Here is a 6,381-nt window from a genome sequence, read left to right as displayed (position 1 = left end):
GCTATGTTTCTTCTCAACAAATCCCTATTCCCCAACCTCCATTATGCATCTCACCATGTTTTGTCTACTTGTCTTCTGATTCCAGCTGTGTCATTTTCGTTATCATGCCTCTGTGTCTCAGGACAAACATCATCAGGTCGGAGCAAGGTAAGGATGCCGGGCGTACACTGTGAACCCGAACTCGATTCTTACGAGCCAGCATCCTTAACCAATGACCTACACCGCCTCACTGTTGATAGGAGCATTTTTTTTTTCCTAATGCATATTTTAGTCTTGATTGACCATCAACCATATGGCATGATTGTCCTGTGGGTAAGTTTATTATTAACAACTCACAGCTGGAGTTAGAATAACTACACGCGGCTGTGACATTGCACTAATTGACCAAGACACGTCTGAGAACAAGATGCAGTAAGTGGCCATTGCCAATGACTTCAAGCACAAATGGAGAGCTTAGTGGGAAAGGCCGATTTCACATTAAAGGCTCTGTGTGTGAGGACCAAATCGGTCAGGGGACAGGGCTAGCAAGAAGAGCTGGAGGAGTCGCGCAAAGCCTTCTTCGGAGCCTCCAGGAGGTCCTTATTCAAGTGAATTATTTTAAACAGATTCCCGTCAGTGAGAAAGGAGCAGCCACACTTGAAGTGGCATTAATCCTGAATTTTTAAGTGCTCTGACAATTAAATCACTAAATCCATTGGGTGCCTTCTGTCCGTATTTCCCCGGTCTAATCCCTCTGTCAGGCAAGATTTGAGAACAGGGTGTGCTGTGTTAGCTCCCTCATTTAGCATTTGAGTCAAAGAAGCCGAGTTTGGAGGGGACCCGGGTATCGTCTGGGACTAGTGAGTGGGGTGACGGGGCACAGGGACACCGGCTGAGGGTTGTGCCTGCATTAACAGGCTCCCCCTGGATCCCCCGGGGAAGACTCCTGAAAATTATGAAGTATGAATAGGCTGTTTGTGCATCTCTCAGTAAATTTCTTTCTCAGATGTTTGCAGCCGGTACAACTCGATTGAAAAATGGCTGGGGGAGAACAGAGGATAGAGCCAATGAGCTCAGTGTCTTATAAATCAGCAGCACCGAGCTGAACTGAAGCTGTCAACCAGTGGAAAAACCTGCTGCCACACAAGCTTGTGAGTCTTTTCAAAAACAAAACCTCACCCTTGTCATGCTCTCTAGATGGGAGAGGGCTTAATTAGAGTGCATGGAGGAGTGAGGAGTGGAAAAAGAAATACGGTTTGCTAAGAAAATTTTAAAAAGCACCAACTCAAGGTAGTGCATATGTAACATGTCCCAGTTCTGATCTTGGCTCAGGCACAGAATTACAAGTGGGGTCATGAAAAAGAGCTAAGTGCTGACATTAGTAAATCCTGCCAAGAGGTCCAATAATACTCTCTGCTCCAAAACCAGGGAACTGAATAACCCTCTAGTCTACCAACACCATCATCCCCATTTCATGGATGAGGAGACTGAGGCACAGAAAAGGTAAGAACCTTGCCTAAGCTCCTTTAGCCACCTGGACCGTAGACCGGTCAGCTGTGTTGGTGTCAGAGTCCCTGCTCCCAGTCACAGTGGCACTGGTCTCCCTGTAGGGACATCAGAGACGATGGGCTGTCACCCTCTCCGGGCAGGAGGCAGGGCTGACCCTGCCCATTCTCATTCTAAGGTCTTGTTCTGCCTTCCCGTGCCTCACATGCATTCAGATTCTGAAGTTGCGTCCATGTTGCTGAATCATCCCACGCGTAAACGTGTCTGAGATTATCTTACTGTTTTTTAAAGCCTTTGTAACCAATTGCTGAAAAACAGCTTTAAATCTGGAAGTGCAGGCTTTAGGAGGACCCCTTTCGGTTTCCAACAGCGGGTGTAATTCTGCCAGATTGCATTGTCTCCGACGTGTGAAGGGGTTGGGGTCGGCCCCGCGTGCACTGGGAACAAGGCCTGTGCACCCGGCCTGAGCTGTGTTCCTGTTGCCGGGGGAACCGTAATTGAATTTCCTGAATTATACACAGTGCGATAGGACGTTGAATAACCGTATTTATTTGCCTTCTAGGCCCTGTGGCATCTGTTGTTTAGCTCACAAAGTTCCTGTTGACTGAAAGACGGGTTTGTTGATCCATAAAGCTGGGATGGGCGCGTGAGGTGGCGAGAGCTTGAGGACTCCTGGGTCAGGCGGAGATCCCTCCCCCAGTTCTGCAGTCCCCAGACAAATGGCCTGGCACTGGCTCGCCGCCCCTCCGGCCAGGGGCCTCGTGTGAAATCGATCCCCCCCTCTTCACTGATGCTCTCTTTTTCTCAGCTGAGGAGAAGAGAGAGGCCATGTGGGGTGGGGGGAGTAAGGGAAAGGAGAGGGAGCAGGAAGGAGGCAGAGGGGCTGGGAAGTTAGGGATGGGTGGTGGAAGAGGGTTGCAAAGCCAGAGGTGAGCTCCTCTGTTCTGTGGCCACGATGCGCAGGAGGGAGTGGCTGGGGAGGGGCGTGACTCGGGTCAACGGATTTGCTGGTGGAGGACACATGTTCCCACCATTGAGGGGGCGCCCACCTAGTCAGGGCTCTTGATACTCAAACAGATTCTGGAAGGGTCTACAAACAAAGAGCTGAGGGGATTAGAGGAAGGGTCCTTTAGCTTTGATGAGCAGGCTGAGCAAAGATCTCAGAGCTTGGTGGCATCTAAAATTGTTCTTAAAAGATGAATGGGATTTCAGTGGGAGATGGGCTTCTTGAACTCGGTGGCAATATAAGTGAAAATACAGGCAAGAGGGGATAAAAGCCTCAAATGGACCCTGGGTAGTCCTCGAACTGGTCACCTCCAGTCACCAACTTCCCCCCACTCCTCGTCACCGCCACTGAGTTGACCAACAAATGGTGACATCTCTGGGGCAGAATGGGGAGGAAGGGAAGAGAAGCGGACTTCCAGCTCGGGCCACTGAAGCCCAGAGCCCTTCGTTCAGCCACCTGCTGAGTCAGACTGCCGAGGGCCCCAGGTGTTTGCTGTCAGAGCTGAAGTCTGGGAGTGTCTCGGATTAGAAATAGTTTCTGAGTGAAGCTTTCTTACCTGCCATGCCTTGGGGTGTGGGTGATTTCTCCCCTTCTGCTGGCTTCGCTTCAGTGTTTCAGTAATGAGGGAACAGCAGGGGCACCCCTGGAGCCCCAGGCGTGTCTCTTCAGATGCTCCAAATTATCCGTTTGGCCCGCCCTACTGAAGAAGGCATTTTAGAAATCTTTTCTTCCAAAATAACAAGGTGAAAGAGACATGACTTACTTTTTTTTATTTGTAAGCTTTTTTAAAGGAACGTTTCAAACACTTATAGAAAGCAGAGAGCAGGGCCCAGGGACCCTCAGGTTCCCATCCTCCAGCTCCTTCCACTCTCAGGGCTTATTCTCTCATTCTCCACAGGCCCACTGGCCGCACCTCCGGGGCCCGGCGCCCCGTCCCCCCGATTATTCCGAAGCAAAAACCAGACATCGTAGCACGGCATCAATAGATGCTTTAGTACTATCTCAATAAATAGCAGCTTTTAATGACGTGTCATTACAACGTTGTTATCAAGCCTGAAAATAATTTCTTAATACGGTCACATTTCCAGCCAGTGTCAAAATGCCCCCAGTTGCCTCATAAGTGTCTGCTTCCTAATAAGCAAGATGAAGGCTTCACACTTCAGTCAGTGGTTGTGCCTCCTTTAGTCTGTAACTTGCCCTCGCCCCTTTTCTCTTTACCATTTGTTTGTTGAAGAAACTAGGAGATTGGGTCTGTGGAGATTGCCTCATTTTGGATTTTTTAACTCTGAATGAAATAATAAATCTAGGCAATGGTCATTTGCAAAAGCTTTAGACGAATGGGCAACAGGAACTTCCAAATGGACGTGACAGTTGGTGGTACCTTACTCCATGGACCAATCCTAACATCTCAGAATAACCCGAGGTTCACATCCCTTTTAGGATGCATGCTTACCACAAGATTCAGCTGGAATCCCACTGGGCCTCCAGTTCTAACTCCCAGTTTATAGCAAATACAAGGGACAGAAGAATATCAAAATCACATGATAGGCTTCTTTGAATTTCTATTTTGATGTAGCCAACATTTATTTAAAATGTGTTTGGTTACTCTGTTATTATCAGGCCTTAGACTTTCCCGAGGGTTACTGAGGAGTAGGGTGCGTTTATGTCTCACTACCTGAACCCAGATTGTTATGATATTTTGTTCTTGTGCTGGCCTTTTGTACACTTGCCCCTACTTCCTAGGGCTGCTGACTGCCTCTGTGAGCTTCCCATCCTCTTTCTCTCAAGCCCGGCCCCACAAGGTTCTTTCCATTTCACTGTGCAGTGAGAAACCAAACACCAACTTTTCCAGAACTTCTAAAATTAAGGTTCTATGTAAATGCTAAGGAAGGGCTCCTCTTAGTAAAAGCACAAATAGTAGTAGCAAGATTTTAGTAATAATAATCATTACGTTTTGGGTGCCTGGGTGGCTCAGTCAGTTAAGCATCTACCTTTGGCTCAGGTCATGATCCAGGAGCCCTGGGATCAAGTCCCACATCAGGCTCTCTGCTCAGTGGGGAGTCTGCTTCTCTCCCCACCTCTCGTGCTCTCTCTCTCTCTCTCATTCTATCTCTGTATCTCTCTCTCAAAAGAATAAATAAAATCTTTTTAAAAAATCATTAAGTTTTTCAGGTTTTTTTCTAATTCTTGATCGCAGTCTGGACAGCAGAAGCCCCTGGATAAATGAGAGGTCACCAGTGTTCTACATTAATTCCATTGGATAGAAAGTTTGCTCACAACACCCAACAAGAAATCATGGTATGCATAGGAAAAATGGCAAATTTCCAATTGGGAAGAACCCAGCACTGCACACATTCATAAAGGTTTGATGGGAATGTCACCTCGATTGGGTCATTAAAGACAAGGAAATGCAACAGCCTTGCTGTTGACCTTCCCTTCTTCCCAAAACACCCTCTTCTTTTGGGTTCCATGAACTAACACTCTCCTAATTTTCGCCCCCGTCTGGGGATTCTCCTCTATCTTTCTCCTGGCTCACCTTCCATTTTACTGACTCTTAAATATTGGAAAATTGCAAGGCTTGATCTACTGCCCTGTTCTTCCCTCTGTGAGCTCCTCCATGCTTATGGTTTTAATTATTATCTATATGCTGATGACTCTTAAATCTGTATCTCCAGCCTAGGCTTTCCCCAGAGCTGCCAGCCATAAATCCATTTGCGTATTCAACATCTTGACTTGGCCATCTCACAGCACCTCAAACTCCACATGGCCAAAAATTGAACTCATACCTTCTCCCTCCAGCTTGTACCTCCCCCAACATTTCCTGCTCTCAATAAACAGCACCACCATCCAAAGATGAGCAAACAGACAATTGGCAAGCCATCCTTGACACCTCCTTCTCCCTCATTGCCAAATCTGCTGCCTCAGTAAGGATTGTTGATCCTCATTTCCAAATCTGTTCATGACTCCCTATCTTCACGCTGCCACCATGGTCCAATTTCTCACACTTCCACTCCAAGATTACCTCTAAAGTCTTCTATTCTCACCATGTCTGCTCTGTGTCCAATCCATTCTGCAGCCACTGTTCTTGGAAATTGTACAAAATGTGTGGTTTATCAATGTCTCATCTTCCCGGCGCCTTTAGGAGAGAGACTGAAATCCTTATCATAGCTAACAAGACCCTGTGTTACCAGGCACCTACCTCCTTCATTTTCATTTCCTCATTTTGCAGCCCGCTTCCTTGTTTTCTGGGATCTGGTCGTCCTGATTTGTAGGAGTTCGGGCCTCAGGACCTTTGCACATATAGTTGCCTCTGGTAGGATTTCTCTCTTCTCTTTTCCTTCTCTACCTGGTTAACCTCTTTATGTCTTTCTGAATTCAGTTCTTTTAGAAAAATCTCTACTGCCTGCTGGTTTGTCTCCCTGGTGCCATGTTCGTAGTCCTTGTTCTTTATGATGGAAACAACTTCACAACTCAAGAAATGGAGGCCCAGAAATGTTATGCAACATGCTTAGGGATCATATATCCAGGTAGTGGCTGTGCTACAACACACACTGGAATAATCTCCCTTTAATAACAGCTGGATCTGTTGTCGAGTATTAGAGTTCTGGGTCAAGTTTCAGTCTCTACATGATATGTATAAGCTGGAATGAGTTGAGAGAAAAGGCATCCGCTAATTAAAGGGGAGGCAAGTTGAACCTCTGAAGAAAAGTTAAAGGAGACAGGGACTGTTTAGTCTAGCATAATGTAGAGACATGGGGAGAAAAGGAGATTTAAAATTCCTCAAGTTCGGGAAGGTAGAGGTGACAACAAAAATATTTGTTTGAATGACCACAGGGCACAAGATTATATGAGGTTGCACATCTCTGTAGGGACGAGAAGGCTCAGCCAGA

At 46.8% G+C, this 6,381-nt stretch overlaps 1 long non-coding RNA gene across 1 annotated transcript; it reads right to left on the bottom strand.

The window, feature by feature from the left end:
• Nucleotides 1-2,031: 2,031 nt before the first annotated feature.
• On the bottom strand, nucleotides 2,032-5,994 carry LOC125081385 (uncharacterized). Its single transcript, XR_007121666.1, has 3 exons — nucleotides 5,691-5,994; nucleotides 3,048-3,191; nucleotides 2,032-2,293 (listed from the first exon to the last, which is right to left on the bottom strand). It is a non-coding gene; the product is annotated as an uncharacterized LOC125081385 (long non-coding RNA).
• Nucleotides 5,995-6,381: the final 387 nt, after the last annotated feature.

The sequence above is a fragment of the Lutra lutra genome, chromosome 11 (assembly GCF_902655055.1).
Source record: "Lutra lutra chromosome 11, mLutLut1.2, whole genome shotgun sequence".
Taxonomy (NCBI): Eukaryota; Metazoa; Chordata; class Mammalia; order Carnivora; family Mustelidae; genus Lutra; species Lutra lutra.
The sequence above is the reverse complement of the archived record's forward strand: the minus strand, read 5'-3'. Positions and strand labels throughout refer to the sequence as shown.